This window comes from Podarcis bocagei, assembly GCF_964188305.1.
Source record: "Podarcis bocagei genome assembly, chromosome: 10".
Lineage (NCBI taxonomy): Eukaryota > Metazoa > Chordata > Lepidosauria > Squamata > Lacertidae > Podarcis > Podarcis bocagei.
The window spans coordinates 52,342,322-52,360,674 of record NC_138135.1 but is presented as its reverse complement, the minus strand read 5'-3'; the positions used below and the strand labels follow the sequence as shown (position 1 = coordinate 52,360,674).

At 43.7% G+C, this 18,353-nt stretch overlaps 3 long non-coding RNA genes across 4 annotated transcripts; 2 read left to right on the top strand and 1 right to left on the bottom strand.

Moving 5' to 3' along the window:
* Nucleotides 1–73: 73 nt before the first annotated feature.
* On the top strand, nucleotides 74–17,902 carry LOC308596625. 2 transcript variants are annotated; one of them, XR_014012578.1, is made up of 2 exons: nucleotides 74–174; nucleotides 17,388–17,902. It is a non-coding gene; the product is annotated as an uncharacterized lncRNA (long non-coding RNA). The 2 variants fall into 2 exon arrangements; XR_014012579.1 differs by lacking the exon at nucleotides 74–174 and adding an exon at nucleotides 1,311–1,575.
* On the bottom strand, nucleotides 4,907–6,966 carry LOC308596642. The gene is made up of 3 exons (XR_014012598.1): nucleotides 6,635–6,966; nucleotides 5,932–6,496; nucleotides 4,907–5,800 (listed from the first exon to the last, which is right to left on the bottom strand). It is a non-coding gene; the product is annotated as an uncharacterized lncRNA (long non-coding RNA).
* LOC308596640 lies at nucleotides 11,843–14,239 on the top strand. Its single transcript, XR_014012596.1, has 2 exons — nucleotides 11,843–12,759; nucleotides 12,999–14,239. It is a non-coding gene; the product is annotated as an uncharacterized lncRNA (long non-coding RNA).
* Nucleotides 17,903–18,353: the final 451 nt, after the last annotated feature.

The window sequence follows — 18,353 nt, the reverse complement described above, 5'->3', positions numbered from 1 at the left end:
CCGCCGGTCACATGTCCCTTCGCGGCAACGGTAGACGACGAGGAGGAGCAGCGCGCGCGCACACCTTTCCTCTACTTTCCTCTCCTCACCCTCACTTTCCCTCCCTACCCGTAGAGAGAGAGGAAAAACGCCGCACGGCGGCGCTACCCAATCAGTTCTCTACGCAGAAGGTCGGTAGGTGGGGATTTAAGCGTGACGGGGCTCGCAGGCGCGCGGCGCTGTCTTGCCAGCGAGACCCAAAGCAAGATCGGTCCCTGCCGCCACCCAGGGGCATTCTGGGAAGGTCCTCCAGCTCCCCAGCAAGGGAGGCCAGAAAGCGAGCAGGCGTGAGGCGCATGCGCAGACGATATGACCATTTCTCTCTCTCTCTCAAAAAAAGAGCAGGCGCAAACGGGAGCATTACGTAATCCCGAATTAGAGATTTAGTTGAATCGTTTGGGGAAGCGGGCGCTAGTCAGAGAGAGAGATTTATGGACTAGCAGCAGAGTTCTTGCTCCGTCATGGTGTTGCCTGCGCAGGTGACTTAATTTTTTAAAAGTTGCATTGTAGGCTGTTGATGCACGTGGACGCCTCTTGAAGGATTTGACAGTCCTCCCCTCCCACCCTGCCAAACAACAACAACATATCTGGTTTGGGCTCCGTGGCAGCTGTGGCCGTTAACCGTGAGAAACGGGCACACGCGAGACAGTTCACGTGACCGAGACACGTCACGGCGTCACCTCACGCGCGTCCATTCGGAAACAAGCCCCCCTGAGGGGGATGACTCCAGCTGCCATCAGCCCCCAGCATAGGAGCAAACTCCTAGGGGCCGAGGTCCCTTCGCCCCCGCCACCAAAATATTTGAGACTGCTTTCCCCTCCCCAGGTGATATATATTGCCATTCAAATAGTGTGCGTGTGTTTTACAAATTCTGAATAAAAATTTACTTGCAAAAAAAAAAAAACAAATAGTGTGCGTGTGACCAGGCTTTTTATGTGGGGCTGGGCTTACCTCCCGCCCCCTCCATTTTATTAAAGTTGGCAACCCAGGCAGCCTCCCAGCGGTCACAGGTGATGGGAGTTGTAGTCCAAGGGCATCTGGTAGTTTACCCACCCACCCACAGGTACAGTGGTACCTCGGGTTACATACACTTCAGGTTACACACTCCGCTAACCCAGAAATAACCCAGAACTTTGCTTCAGGATAAGAACAGAAATCGGGCTCCGGCGACACAGCGGCAGCAGGAGGCCCCATTAGCTAAAGTTAGGTTCTTCAGGTTAAGAACCATTTCAGTTTAAGAACGGACCTTAACCCAAGGTACCACTGTATAGGATTGCAGCCTTAAGAGGCTGTATGTCAAAACGTTCAGCTTCTGGGTTGCTGTATTCTGAAGAGCAAAAAAGAGCACACATTTGCCAACTTTTACTTTTAACTATGGATCACTATATGATGAAAAAGAGGATGTGTCCTGGAAAAAGAGGGTGTACGGCAACCCTGCATGATCTGCCCATTAACTGGAATGGTGGGAGCAGCCCAATGGCAAAATGCATGATTTGCATGCGGAAGGTCCCTGGCACCCGAACTTTAAAAGATCAGGTATATATTTTTATTTATTACATTTTTATACCGCTCTTCATCGGTAGATCTCACGGCGGTTCACGACATAAAAATACAGCAGGTGACATATCTGCCCAGGTTTCTAAACTGAGAGCCAAAGGTTGCCCTGGCAAAGACGTAACCCATGGGTAGGCAAACTAAGGCCCAGGGGCCGGATCCGGCCCAATCGCCTTCTAAATCCGGCCTGTGGACGGTCCGGGAATTGGTGTGTTTTTACATGAGTAGAATGCGTGCTTTCATCTAAAATGCATCTCTGGGTTATTTGTGGGGCATAAGAATTCATTTGTTTCCCCCCCTCCAAAATATAGTCCAGCCCCCCACAAGGTCTGAAGAAGAGTTTGGATTTGATATCCTGCTTTATCACTACCCGAAGGAGTCTCAAAGCGGCTAACATTCTCCTTTCCCTTCCTCCCCCACAACAAACACTCTGTGAGGTGAGTGGGGCTGAAAGACTTCAGAGAAGTGTGACTGGCCCAAGGTCACCCAGCAGCTGCATGTGGAGGAGCGGAGACGCGAACCCGGTTCACCAGATTACGAGTCTACCGCTCTTAACCAGTACACCATACACCGGCCCCCTGCTGAAAAGTTTGCTGACCCCTGACGTAACCCATGCCTACTATAGATATATATAATCAGGGTGTGAGGACTTCGTTTCTCACGCTGGCAGCTGAGGAAGCCAGATTAGCATTGCCGCCTGCATGCAGCTGTACAGGATAAGATGGTGAGATTCTGATTGGCGCAAGGTCATCCAAGGAACTTCACAGCTGAGCTAAAGGATCAGAACCTGCATTTGCAAAACCTAATGCCCTCTGGTAGCCAATAAACCTTTGGGAGACCTTGCTTACAAGCTCGCCATGCCCTCTGTTTCCCCATCCCTTGTCACCACAGAGCCCTCTGCCCCCTGCTGTTGTCCCAGCCTTACAACCTGGGCCTGCCTTTGCGCACATACTTCCGCACACAGTCCCCACATGGTCTAAGCCACCTCCTGCCACTGTGTTCCCAACTCCACTGGCTGTGGATTCCCACTGGATTTCTATTTGTTTTCTTATCCTAGGTCACTCAGTTTTTGCTACTTTGCTGCTTGTGCTGAGCTGCCCTCCTCGCCCTCAGGCTTGAGTGCTCCCTCTCTTCTGCCCTTCTGTGCTCTGCTGGGGTTTGCTTTGTCTTGAGTTTGGAGTCCCCTTGCTCCGGTCTGGCTTGACTGCACTTCCCATCCTCCTGGGTGATGTGATCCTGCAGCGGGGGCTGCTCCTGCCAAGCGTGTGAGGCTCTGCAACAAGAGTGCTGCAGGGTGACTCCTAGTGGCGTGAGACTGTATTCCCTCTCTCTCACCTTGCCAAAGCATGGCACAAGTTCCCCAGCCCTATAGCAGAGGGTGCAGGCAGGGAGCCAGGAGTGAAGGTTGTGAGAAGTGATTTCCAGGTGTTGGCATGGCAAGCCATCATAGTTCTCCCTCTCCACCAGGAGAGAAGAGACGGAGCATGTCCACACATCTGCTTGGGGCCTGCAAGTGTTCAGCATCCATTGCTGAAGCCCAGGTGACTGCTTGGGAGTGAAGCTTGGGAAGGAAATGTCAACAGCAGCAGTGTTTGTTCCTGTGCTGAAGAAACAAACTTGCTCAAAAGCTGGTATTTTTTTCACCAAGTGCCCAGTGTTCATGCCCTTCCACAATAGTGCCCCCTCCTGGCGCTCAAAGTCCCCATTAGAAGTGTGTGTGGCACAGTTCCATGCCATGAGAGGCATCATGTGATTTGTGGCTGGCGCATTTGGGTTGATATCCTTCCAGTGCCATCTGTTGATTGGCCATGGGGCTCTGCTGCATGTGGAGAGAAGTCTCATGCCAACATAGGTGTGACTAGCCAGTGGGATGGGCCCCCAATTTTCTCACAATGGCCCTAGTCTATTGTTTCCTATGAAATGGGGCCCTGTACACCATGTCTTTTGATGGTATAGAACGCTGTTCTTCAGCTGGTGCATTGGGGCCCACAAGTGGGTCATGACCTGATTCAATGTGGGTCACAACAGGAGTGCTACCAACATCCAGCTATATGGTTAAATGGTAAGAAATGGGTCTCCAAATACATGTTTGGGTTAAAATGGGTTGTGGGTCTGAAAAGATTGAAGATGCTTAGTGCATCTTATATATATGTGGTCTGAAGTGGGTTTGGATGTGGTAGATTGCAGGCTTCTTCCCAGTATGTCCTGCCCCCATCCCAGGTCATCCCTTTTCTGGGATGTGGCAGGTGTGGCTCTTATGCACCAGCCTGTCTGTGTGCAGGTGGATGGACTTCTGTTGATGGCAGAGGGGGATTTCTAAATGAGCTCCCCTCTTCTAGGGTGGGACCTGTGGCACCATGTCCTAAACTCCTTCAGTCCAGCCGATAGGGAGTTTGGATTGCACCAGAACTGACGATGACATTAAATGGCAAACTATGGAGTGGTTTTTGAGAAGACTTCTCATTTAATAAGTCTGTCTAATCTCAGGAGACAGCAGGTTTCTATTTTGCTTTGTGATTTTTTTTGGGGGGGGTTCTGAATCTGTGGTGTCACTGGATAAATTGTATAGGTTTTCATGGATGTTAATAACTGCTGCTCAGTAGTGCTGGATACATATAGCTGTGAAGCCTTGAGGACAAAAGCACACTTATTATTAACAAGCATGAATAATAGCTGTGAAGAAAAAGCTTTCCTGTGTTTAGAACAACAAGGAAACAGGATGTGAAATAATTATCTATGATTTATGTTATATTTATAAACTTGTGGAGGGGAGATGAGATAGTGTTAACTTCTCGGGAGACATCAGTCTCCCAACAAGAATGCAGATTGTCATTCAGGCACTAATCTGTGTCATGTTATTTGTACTGATTGTGCTGTCTCCTTGGGAATAGATGTCCTTGCCCTTCACGCCTTATATAAAATTGTTGTCCACGCAAAACACTTAAGATAAGGCGAATTATAACTGAGCAACCCTATATTCCAATGACAGAATGTGTTTAAGTGAGGCGTGAGGACATATGCACTCATATCCTATGTCCACTCAGCCCAGGAAGGAAGGGGGAAACACAGTGTCCTGAAAAATCTCAAAACACAAGAATGTATTATTTGGTTTGTTGGTTTATTTGTTTTATTATTACATTTATATCCCACCCATAGCTGTCAACTTTCCCCCTTTTTAAAGGGAAATTCCCTTATTCCAAATAGGATTCCTCGCAAGAAAAGGGAAAAGTTGACAGCTCTGATCCCACCTTTCACCCAAAGAGCTCAAAGTGGCATACATGGTTCTCCGTCTTCCTGTTTTATCCTCACAACCCGGAGAGGTATGTTAGGCTAAGAGACTGTGACTGGCCCAAGGCTGCATGTTTGAGTGAGGATTGGAATGCTAGCATCTCCCAAGTCTCAATGCTACACCACACTGGCAACACACCACAAATCGCAATCATGTGTCTGGCATCCATTGGAAACAAAGGTGTACGACGCAAAGGAAAAACGAGAGTGGCAGGAAGTGCAAAAGGGAAGAGGAAAGGTCTGTGACATAGCATTAATTTTCCTAATGGTGAAATAATTCTAAGTATTAAAGATGTGTTAATTAGCTTCATCTCAGTGTAATCTGAAAATCTCAAAGTCAAATATACCAATCTTAGATAAAGTTGAGACAATGAAAATAAAAATAAAATGTCTGTGTATGGTACACACTGGAAAATTTTCTGGCTCCACTGGGATAAAAGAAACACTCAGTACTTTGCTAGTTGGATATATATCCTTATTTTATTGTGGTCTCTTGTTCAGTGAAATTTCTTATGTGATTTTCACACTGTAGAATCTTGAAGCTCTGTTGCAGAAATGCTGCCACAAGATGGCAGTACATCACACCATTAATAAGATACTTTGTGTGGGTTTCTCTCTTACAAACCTGTCAAGTGTGAATGACAAACATATTTAAAATTTAGTGAGGCCGTAAGTTTGTGGGTCATGAAATCTTTTTGGCATGGGTTGGACCAACTCATGTGCCAAAACAGTGTCACAAAATATGATACTACTCCACTGAAAGAGGGTTATTCTTGTTTGCAGTCAGAGATACTACGTGTTTAGAAATGGGCTGTAATCAATGTAAGCCAGTTAATGAAACTATTTAGCCAAATTCTGCATTTAAAAGCCAAGGGGAAAACCTAGGCAAAGATTTCAGCAGGCATCAAAAATAGTACACCTAAGCTGCCTGCCTAATATTAATAGACTTATTATCTAAGCTCACTGTAACTGCAAAGAGATTCTTCACACCTTTCTGAAGCTCCAAAATGAGCAGAGCCGGAAATTACATTGATTACTATTTAATGACACAATGCACATCTGGGTATTATATCAGGGCTATTTCTTTAATTTCTACCATATCCTGCTTACTTTAGCTGCTTCCTTTCTGGCATGTCTATGTGTGTATTGTTACAGATATAAAGCCTGCTATATTATCTCATACCGGGGCCATTATTTGAATGAAAAGCTATGCAGGGTAACTATATATATAAAAAAGAGGCAAATCAAGTGATAATTAGCATGACTTCATTTTCCATTGAATGGCAATGTTATTTGGGATGCGGGGGGGGGGGGGTGGAGACACAAGAGGGTTGGTTAGTGCAGATTCATACAACTTATTTCACACAACCACAAAATGGCCACTGAGGGAGGGGAATTCTACCTAAGGGGTTAAACATACAACGGAATACCCCACAGACTTTGGATGCAAGGATGTATTTAAGGCTGTGTATAATTCCCCCTTATGACTGCTTAGTGTGCGTGTTTATGCTGGAGGCGAGGTTTGAATTAGGGAATCTCATTGCCCACAGACAGCATGCTGCACCATTTCTGCAAGTAGTCAGATTGTAGCAGTGTCAGGTTGCTACATCACTTTCTCTGGAGCTCTTTCTCTGAAGAAGTGTGCATGCACACGAAAGCTCATACCAAGAACTAACTTAGTTGGTCTTTAAGGTGCTACTGGAAGGAATTTTTTTATTTTGACTATGGCAGACCAACACGGCTACCTATCTACTTCTGGAGCTCTTGTTAGATTAATTGTAAAACAGGAAGTGGAACTCAGATCAGTCATGAAAAAACTTTAAATGAGTTTGGTCCTATTTTCTGATTAATTGTCATGGATATAAGTGAAACTCTAAACTACCGTGTAGCTTCTTATTTACATTTCCCCAAGATAACCTTTGTTTGACTGATGTCAAAAGAAAGCTTTTCTTTTTGAAAAAATGCCAAGGAGGATGTTGCAATAAAGCAAATAATGTTTCCCGCTTATGTCAATATCTCTGGATCTTATTGCATCAGATGGGAACATTTTGGATTACCTTCTTGCATGAAGAACATGGCCCTATGGCATGGGTAAGCAAACTAAGGCCCGGGGGTCGGATCCGGTCCAATCGCCTTCTAAATTTGACCCGCGGACGGTCGAATGTTTTTACATGAGTAGAATGTGTCCTTTTATTTAAAATGCACCTCTGGGTTATTTGTGGGGCCTGCCTGGTGTTTTTACATGAGTAGAATGTATGCTTTTATTTAAAATGCATCTCTGGGTTATTTGTGGGGCATAGGAATTTGTTCCTCCCCCCCTCCGATATAGTCCGCCCCCCCCACAAGGTCTGAGGGACAGTGGATTGGCCCCCTGCTGAAAAAGTTTGCTGACCCCTGCTATGGTGTCAATGCCAGAAGCATGCCAGTTAATTGCTCACTGAGATCAAAGTCCAACAACAATCAGTTTATCATGTTTCCTGAGAATATTGCTTATTAATTTAAATGAGAGCTGCTGGAAGGTTATCCAAAGAAAATAAACTGCTCCCACTAGTTTGAATGCAGACTAATAGTGTATTCCTATACGTATCTGCTCAGAAGTTAGACCCAATGAGTTCAATGGGACTTACTTCCAGATATAGCTGCATAGGATTGTAGCCTAAGGGCCCTTCCAGACAGCATTTTTATTGCTTATGATGCTACTGGACAGTGCCAGTAAGCTACAGTAAGCTACTGATTATGAGGGGCCCCTAAGTAAAACACTTTTCTAAATCAATTTTTACATAATTGCTTAAAAATAAAGGAAACAAGTAAAACAGACTTTAAACCAGACATGATCATTCTGAGATGATAAAAATATACTTAATGGCTACCCAACTGTTACATTGTGGTCATATATCTGCAAATAAATAACTGTAATTTGTATCAGCATTTCATTAGGCCTGCCATAAGCTTCCAAACATCACTGGTGGCAAGTGAGACCCAGTTCAGGTCGAGTGCAGACTGCACAGTGTTTGTTGCAAAATATATGTTTTAGCTAGATGATTAGTTTTTAGTTGCATCCTTGCCTACATACCAGTATATATTTGCATATAAAACATTTTTCCTATTTTCGTTGTCCTGTCTGCTATACTTTTTTTTTGTAGTTGGATGCACCATTCCTCCTGTTTGACCAAACCAGCACTGATGAAACAGCAGGCTATGTGATTTTTAACATGTCTGGATTTCTTGGCTCAGTTCTTTAATAAGATATAACAACAAAGATATAACAACAAAGTTCTGCACATTTATACAGTAGAGTGATGTGACCAGAATGCTGTTAAATAACTTTGGAGAGCAAGTATTAGAAATGTTTGACATATTCCGTCCCTTCTTTTGGCAAAGGGCAAGTTTGTTCATAGAATCATAGAATCATAGAATCATAGAGTTGGAAGAGACCACAAGGGCCATCGAGTCCAACCCCCTGCCAAGCAGGAAACACCATCAGAGCACTCCTGACATATGGTTGTCAAGCCTCTGCTTAAAGACCTCCAAAGTAGGAGACTCCACCACACTCCTTGGCAGCAAATTCCACTGTCGAACAGCTCTTACTGTCAGGAAGTTCTTCCTAATGTTTAGGTGGAATCTTCTTTCTTGTAGTTTGGATCCATTGCTCCGTGTCCGCTTCTCTGGAGCAGCAGAAAACAACCTTTCTCCCTCCTCTATTGTTCTTCTAGAGAAGTGAACATTTCCTACCTGGAGTTCATGTTGCAGTTTACTCATTGCAATTAAAGGATGTAGTTTGACGTATGTAATGACGCCTGTTCAGTTACCCCAAAGATATCAATATACAAAACATAATTTGTCTCTAGGAAGAGAGCAAACAATACTCAAGTTCTTATCTAATACTGCTACAACTGAAAAGCTATTGCAGCTGCTTTTTTTAGAAACCGCAACTCGCGGGGGGGGGGGGAGTAATGAACCATTGGGAAAATAAATATAACAACACCAGAATTCAGATATCCTTAGTCACGCATGAGGAAATTGTTGGGCTACTAAAAGAGAAACCGAGTTAGTGATTGTTCCATGATGCTTAAGGCTAGAACTCTCAAAGGAGGTAGTGATTTTATGTAATGATATATTTGTCTGTATCAGGCTTCCACCATCTAGTGCCTTTCAGGTGTTTCAAGACTAAAACTCTAACCAACCTTGACCATTGGCCATTATGGCTGGAGAAGATGGGAGTCCTAGATCCAAACATTTGAAGGACACTGGGTTGAGTAAGGCTGATCTGTATAGTAAAAAGTGTATGGGAAAACTTTGCTAGCCACAGATTTTGGTAGCATAAAGTATGGTCCTATCTACTCACCATCAGCAGGCGAGATTTGTTTCCATGGAAGCAAAGTTATTTCCCTGCACTCAATCAGACATAGAACAGCAGCTCTTGCAGTCAAAATAGCTTTGCAGACAAATAAATGAACTTCGTTAACTTTGCCGAAATAACCATTTAGACTTTTCACCAGAATAAATTCTCAGCCTCATGAGGCCTAAGATGATCTTATTTTTTATATGCATTATTTTTTATGTTTGCTGCTCACTGTGGGCTATGTTCAGAGAGGCAGAATACAAATGATTTTATAAAATAAAAAGCAACAAAGAAGAAAATTCTGTCTTTATAGGCTTAGAGGAAGCATAGAACCTCATGACTTACTAAGTAAGGGGAGAAAATCCATTTTAAGACTTGCAAAGTCTAATTAAAGATTGGCATTGGATGGGAGAATGCTTTTCGTTACACTCTTGCGGTGAAGAAAACTAGAAGACAAATGTGAATTGTGTGTGTGTGTGTGTGTTAATATCCATGAAACACAGCCTCAATGAAAGCAGAAGTCCATGGAAAAAAGGGCATTGCTCCAGTGAATCATCTTTGCTAACCTAAGCCATACACAATGTACTAATTAGAATAGATGAGGTAATCAGCACTCCACCCAATCAAAGTAAACAACAAAAAAAGGGCTGGAAGGGGAAAATTAAAGTGGGTATCATGCATTTCAGCAGTCTACTTTGAAAAGTCTTGGTTAAACTAAGCTTTGAAAGGCTGTATTTGTGAAGGGGTGGAAGAAACCAGTTCTTTACAGTTATTGCACATGACCAATGAACTTTCACAAACAAGAATAAATGCAAGGAGTTCTACCTCATAGCACAATTCAAACCACATATTCAGAAGTAAGTCTGACTACATTTCATGGGACTTTCTCCCAGGAGTTAAGACTATAGCTTCAGTGATGAAATTAAACATGTTTGAAAAGATTGGTCCATTAATATGTCCATTTGTCCACATATTTACCTTAAAATTGTCCTTCGGATCAGAATTATGGCTTCAAAGCTATGGGAATATGCCTAGATATTCCCAGTAGAAAATTCATTGTTCATCCCCATTACCTTCTTTGAACTGTCAATCATAATCTGAGAATCTTTAGGAAGCTGACAGACTTGCCTCTTGAGGCTGACATGGAACTAGATAAGGCTTTTCCTATATGAAGATACCCTTTCTTTAAGGGGAAGAGCAACAGATCAGAAGGTCCTAGTTTCAATCCTTTCAGGTAGGACTGGGAGAAAATCTGTCTAAAATCCTGGAGAGCTGTTGCCAGTCAGAGGGCCACCAACCAGCTCCTTTAAGCTGTAATCCTATACACCAGGGGTAGGGAACCTGTGGTTTTTTGAATATTGTTGGACTTCCAATTTCTATCAGTCTCTGCCAGCATAACCAAGAGTCGGAGATAAGAGGAGCTGTAGCCCAACAACATCCACAGAGCCATGGTTTAGCACATTCACCAGAGAACAAGCCCCATTGAACTAAATGGGATGTACTTATGCATAGATATGTTAAGGATCATGCTGTTAGTGATTGTTTTTAAGCAATGGGGAGGGGAGGTGGGGTATGTTTTGGTTAAAACTCATGGGAGCAGGGCTGAGGAGAGCTGGCGGATTTATTTATCTACCTTTCTCCCACAATTAAAATTGTTTATTGTTTGCAAGCGTATGCAACCACTGGGCACCTTTGAATATCTAAATAACTTGTGCACCAACATTGCGATGTCAATGATCTTGTGTATCAGTTTTCTCTTATTATCGCCATTTTTGTAGGTGCAGTGAGTCCTACTGGTAGTACTACTGGTGGCAGCGCCACTGGAAGGAGGGAGGAGAGGCAGACAGGCATACTAGACAGCCTGGGACTCAGTAGCTGCCCAAATATGATGCCAGGCCAGCTAAAATGAAGGCTGAAGTTTCAGAATAGCAAACCTGATCAAAGATTCCCAGAGGAGGAGCCATAAAAACTTCAGCTGAAGCAGACAGCAATTCCTGTCATCTCAAACACCCCATGGAATACAAAGACCTTAGTCACCATCCTAAAGGTTACACAGGACCAGTTGTTGATCTGCCATCATACATCATATCCTTCCTGGATACCCGAGTTGTTATCCATTTCAGAGCTGGTTCAGGATGAAAGTTAAACTTGACAAAACTGTGCAGCATACATTTCCTGCGTTTTCCCTCTTGACCAAGGCATCGATACTGCTACTTCAGCTTGTCCAACTGAAGCTCTGTTTTGAAACTAATGCTCTCGTTGGTCAACATGAGGGCAGAATCCGGGATCTGTCAAGTCACCTTGCTCCCTGCTTTCCATTAAAACAGCATTTCAGCAAAGCATTTTTGTGTATAGCTGTGTGAGTGAAGACCCAATTATTATAGACCAGACTTCCACAACCTGTTGCCTTCTAGACATTTTGGACTACAACTCCCGCTGGGTATGATGGGACTTGTTGTCCAAAATGTCTACAAGACAACAGGCTGCTACTACAAATGGTTGCACTTTTCTTTCGAAGACTAGGTGTTGTGTCCTCGCTCCCATGTTGAGGAACACTAGGGCATTAACACCCAAAGTGTGGTTAATGGATCTAAATCTTCTCTTAAAATTAATGCATCTAATTGTTTCAGACCATACTTTTATGTTTAAAAATTATACTGAAAACAGAAAATTCCAGAATTACATTGTTTTTATTTACACAGATCACCATTTACATGTATATCATTAAATATGAACAGCACAGATAACAATGACACAGAAGCCAGAGGAAAATGTTTCTAATAGTATTTTTTTAATAACCTGAGTGGACACCACTCAGCTTAAAACATAGCTTAGGACTTTAGAAAACTGGTTTAATGTAAACAATGTACATTCAGTTCTTAATGGGATATTTTTCACTTTTTAAACCGAATTTGTTGGATTATCTGCAGCACTAGAGAATAAACAATGCAGTAATTTAAAAAGCAAGAGCTTACATACCCCCACCCCTACATTTGATATTTGTGCTCGTTTGAGAATTGTGCTGCTTCAGGTCCTGCCATTTCATACTCACAAAATAAGCCTGGTAAATGTATAATGATCCACTGGAAATCAGTAGGACAATACTGAATAACAAGGTACTCCAGCTTTAAAAATACGTTACTTAAGAGATTTGTGACTACAATTCTGATTTCAATGAAGGACCAATTCAGCTGAGAGCACACAGTCAGCTTGCCACATAGCACAGTTCTACTTAAGGCCTGGCTTATGTCCCAGCAAACAGACCAAACAAACAATCAATGCTGCTAGCCAAATGGCCTTCAGTGCTGCTTTGAACATGGTGCATAATTTCCTTGGGCTCTCATACAAAACTATCTTTGTCAGAACTGATCCCACTTGTAGGCTGTGATTCAGAGCTTAAGAGGGCTATGGTATGTGTGCACACTCACAAACACAGGTCTATGGTGCTTTTTTGGGTGGGCACAAGCGACAACAAAGAAATGCCACTCCCTGCCCCCTGCAGCTCATTTGCCCTCAAAATAGTGTACTGAAGAAGAGTTTGGATTTGATATCCCGCTTTATCACTACCTAAAGGAGTCTCAAAACGGCTCACAATCTCCTTTCCCTTCCTCCCCCACAACAAACACTCTGTGAGGTGAGTGGGGCTGAGAGACTTCAGAGAAGTGTGACTGGCCCAAGGTCACCCAGCAGCTGCATGTGGAGGAGCGGAGACGCGAACCCGGTTCACCAGATTACGAGACTACCGCTCTTAACCACTACACCACACTGAACCCAGTGCCAGATTAATAAGCAGTGTTGACATATTATATAAAATCGCCTGCTCTGTACAGGGGCTGTCTTCACACCCGCCTACCCACCCCGCTACTTCTTATGGTGTCGTTAGAATTTCATCATTTGAGCATCCTTTAGGATTCCAGCTTAGTGGTTGCACTGTTGGCCACAAATCACTATGCAACATGGAAGTTTTTCCATTTGCATCCATTGCTGTTAATATCCTTTATTTGTTTCTTATACAAGAGCATTTAAAATGGGAGTCTGGTCAACAGCAGAACTTCATGGGATTCCACTCAAGCATCCTGATTTGAAGATCTATTGTGGTTGAGTAAGCAAGCAGCCCCCCTTCCCAATGTATAGCTAAAGTGTCTAGTGGGGACTGGAAGTGTTGTATGTAGGGGATGGATGAACCACAAGTGCACTGGTGGACCACATGCATATTGCTTCAGGTTCACTTCTACTTGAAGGATCTCAAGCAGCAGAGGAAAAGCTCTTCCTTGTACTTTGTGGAACAGACAGAAATGGGTAATCATGGGCCAATGGTTTGAGCCGATATAAGGTGGTTTCTTTTTTTATGGACACATCCAAGCACACATGAAGCTCTGTATCACAGCATAGATTCATAGAAGGTTAGAGGGCACTGCAAAAGGATTACATTTTACTTCCAGTTAACAAAGAGAAATATATGGCAGATAGTAGCAAAGTATGGCAGTTCATTGAGTTGTGCTCTTAGAAATGTGCTACAGTAAACAACACCATTATATAAGCTTAGGATTTGCTTTAGGCAACTTCATTACATGGTAGAATAGAACTGGACAGAGTAAAAGTGGGAGAGGACAAATTCAGTGAAGTCGAGAGCTAAGGCTTTGATGCTACTATTCAGATTTGGCTACAAACACGTTTTTTGTTTTTTAAATAACTCTTATGGACAGACTACCTCAGCACTTTCATTTTACGGAACACACAACTGCAAAAATAGAAGCATCCTATTTATTTACAATATATATATATACATACACAAATGAAACGTTTCCTACAATACAACACAACTGCATAGATTCTTTTTGTTGCTGCTGCTGTTTTTAAAAAAATCAGACTTAGGGGATATATGTACAGCATGTGAGTATCAAGGTCCTGCCAGCCCTGTGTTTGACAAAGGCATTCAATGTTATCATCACATTTGATAACAGAAGGCCTTACACTGAGAAACAATGGGCACATTCAGTTTTGTGTTGTTGTTTTTTTTAAAAAAAACCAAAACAAAATGAAATGCTTTCCTGATGCCAAGCACTCTCTTCCGAATAAAGAAAGATCCCTGGACAGAGGAGATCTGAGAGGTTTTTAAAAAACCCCACCTAAGCCAATACATTCTACTGTGATATTGTCCAAAGTTCAGAAAGAAGTTTGTGGAACTGGGGGACCAAGGAAAGGCATATGCAATATCCTTGTCTGTATTTCATCCAGATTGTATTTGGTTTTCAAGCAATAGTGCAACGTCATATGCAATGCAACTGGGAGCAAGTTTTGCTACCCATTGCTTTCCCCCTCCCTTTCTCTCCCTACCCCCAGGGACAAATTATTGTGATGGGGAAACATGACATTCCTGCAACAGACATACTACCGGGGATGAAGGGAGGTATTTGGATCCTCTACAGCAATTGCACATGTACTGTGCTTTATCAGCTAAGGTTGGAAAAGACCTTTATAGCCAGCTCTTAAGCCCCTGCTAAATCAGTCCAATGGCCCACCTAGTCTAGCATCCTGTTTGCCATTAGAGGCCTTTAGGAGATCGTCCCAGCAGGTAATGAAGGGCACCAGCCGTCTCTTGCCCTTCAATGATCTGCATTCCCTGTCTTGGAACATGGAGCTTCTGCTTTGTAATCATGGCTAGCAGCTGTTGATAGACTTACGTTCCATGATTTCCCCTCCTAATCCCCTTTTAAAACAATTCAAGTTAATAAAAATAGAGCTCCTAGTCAATATCAACATGCACAAAAGAAGGATAGGGAAGGAGTAAATTGAGGCTGGCGTAGAAAACCAAAAAGCTGGAACTGTGACCTAAAAAATCAATTATGCTGTAGCTTTAATTAGAATTCATCATCATCAAGATAGCTTGGGAAATGAATTAATGGCTTGGATGTTGTGGCTTTGCTTGAAATGTGCTACACCACTGCCAAAATTAGTTATTCCCAAACTGAGGGGAACCAACTATCATTTAATGTTGACAATGTTCCTGTGAATCTCATCTCAAGACCCTGAGACTAACACCTTGTGTACTTATTATTCTCCATTACTCATCCATTCGGTAATTTATTTGCAAGCGTATCACAATATTATGGTGAATCCCAAGAGTCTCTAGGAATCACCAGGCCGTTTTACATCAGCGCTTAAGACAAAAACAAAACCTAGTACACAGTTTCATGTGTCAGTTTGAACCCAACAGCAACTTGCTTTTTGTACCATCCTTCAAAATAGTCTAATGGACAAAATGCTGGACTTGAAAAGGAGACCTAAGTCCAAATCCCTGCTCAGCCAAGAACAATTCATTCCCTCCCCTGGCCTCCACTCTGCAATAGGGAACTCTTAACTGACCTACTTCACAATGTGGTTTTGCAGATGAACAAGATGCTATCTATAAAGCACTTTGCAGAAATGATAAATAATATCACATTCTAAAGTCCTACACATTCCGAAAAGAGGCAAAATATTTATAAAAGCAGTTATGAAATAGTACTATGAAATATGTACAGTTTATCATGAGTTTTGGTTTAAAAAATATACAGGTGGCTGAATATCAGTAGGATAATTGTCCCAGAGCCTGAACTGGATAAAACAAACACTGATTGATCCAAAGGGTGGATAACTGTGATCCAGAAATTTTCATTGCAGAACACCTCAAATGCAATTATAATGATTTTATTTTACTTTTTAAAGAAGAAATACAGGTGTCTATATTGGATAACAGGCACTGCAGTAACTCAGGCTACAACCAAGAGAGCACACACATACACACAGGTATACATGCCATTGTTTTCTTTTCTTTTTTAATGGACCACAGATCCTTCTTCTCAACCGAAGGCTAGTCTCTTGAGGTTTAGGAGCAGCTTAACAGGCAGTGTGGGGGTATCTGTGTATGCGGAAAGATTATCCTGTGACCCTTCAGACTGAAGACAGTTACAGTGGTACCTCGCAAGACGAACGCCTCGCAAGACGGAAAACCCGCTAGACGAAAGGGTTTTCCGTTTTGGAGGCGCTTCGCAAGACGAATTTCCCTATGGGCTTGCTTCGCAAGAAGACAACCCATAGGGAAATATCCGGGACAGCGGGGAAGCGCAGCGCGTCTTCCCCACTGTCCTCGGACCTCCTCCGAAGCCGGGCGGTGGGGCGGGAACGCCTCCTCCCGCCGCCGCCGGGCTTCGGAACGGTGCTCCGAAGCCAGGCGGCGGGGCGGGAACACCTGCCCCCGCCGCCCGGCTTCGGAGCATCGTTCCGAAGCCGGGCGGCGGGGAGGGAACACCTTCTGAAGGCGGGCGGGGGGCGAAAGTCTTTGCTCCCCCCTGCCTGCCTGTCCCGGAGGGCTTTTGAAGGCAGGCGGGGGGAGCAAAGACTTTCGCCCCCCGCCCGCCTTCAGAAGAGGTCCAGGACCTCTTCTGAAGGCTGGCGGGGGGCAAAAGTCTTTGTCCCCCCTGCCTGCCTTCCCAGGGGCTTTTAAATCGGCCCGGACAGCGGAGAAGTCCTCCGCTGTCCCGGGGCGATTTTAAAATGCCGCCCGCCAGCATTTTAAGATCGCCCGGACAGGGGAGAAGTCCTCCGCTGTCCCGGGGTTTTTTAAAATGCTGGGGGTGGGAAGAAAAGCCCTCCCCCCCCAGCCTTCAGAAGAGGTCTGTCCCCGGACCTGGTCTGAAGGCGGTTTCCCTAGGAACGCATTAATTGATTTTCAATGCATTCCTATGGGAAACCGTGCATCGCAAGACGAAAAACTCGCAAGACGAAGAGACTTGCGGAACGAATTAATTTCGTCTTGCGAGGCACCACTGTACAACTTTCTCTTCATTTGTTCCAGAAAAAGTCTCTACTGAGTGGACAATGGCTGGAGAACAAAGTCTCCCCAGTTTCTCTGTCATGTTACATTTAACTGCTTGAGGTGGTTTTCAAACTGCATTTCCTTACAAGGCACTGAGATGGAACTTATGACTTCCTCAGTAGTTCTTTTACTATTTCTCAACCTTGCTGGGACACTCTCCCTTTTAGCTTTATGTTCTTGTGGGGTGGGTAGGTGTGTAGTGTGTAGAAAACTAAACATTTGAATTTACAAATAACACTATGGCACCAAGGAGATTTATCTGTCATACACTGCAATCACTCCCGAATCTGCTTGCTTTCATTTCAGGGCCTGAAAGCTTCAATCCAAGAGATGCTGTTATCAATGCAATCTAGAAAACAGGGCACAGCTTTTTGGAGAAATATTCAAGAGCTTTAAAATCTACAAAGAGTTTAAGTTTAAAGATGAGACTGGGTCTGAAAAAGTTGAAGGCTGCTGATACAGATTCTAATTCCCATAGAGCCTGTCATCAGAACAGAGGCTGAATGTGGTTGGATACAGGTGTTCAATTCCTGCGCATCTTCACTTGATATGTGGTAAGATTCTCCTTATCATTTGAAAGGACAACATGCATCATATATGCAAACTGCTAACTTTCCAGTTGGTAAATGGTTGCCTACATCCACTCTGTTTAAGCAGTGGCTTTTCATCAAACCCTTCTCCCTCGTCAGGCTGAGAGAGATTTCCCTGCCTCCACTGTAAGGTTCATGGGGGGATACAGCCAAGTGAACTTTATAACCCTGTGGAGCCTGGCTGCCTGCTACACTATAGCACACCCACCCACCACACAAACTCAAATGAAAGCCGGGAAATGCACACGCAAGAATTTCTAACACAATACGCAAAAGCTACCAAAGGCTGGCAGTTAAGATGTCTGTTTGTGACTTCCACTGCAATCCTTCATAGTGTTCTGGTGATAGCTGCCTTCACCAATGGCAAATTTCAGAGGGAACAGGGTCTGCTCTGTTCACCTGAAAGCTTGCCATAGCTCTGCATGCTCACTTTTCAGTGGTCGGCCTGAGGTCAATTTCCTGAAGTTCCATCAGGGCTTTTATTTGTGGCACTGCTTTCAAATGATTGTCAGACCACTTATTTAGCTGAGACAAACACCCATTCGGAGTCTGTTCATGTTTAGCTTCATAACCATTTGTGATTCAGAAGTGTATCCTGCTTTTAAACTCCTGGGCCAAAGCCTAGGCAAATCTTCCCTTCTTTTCTAGGACATCCTTCCAGCAGTTCACCAGACCAGACTGA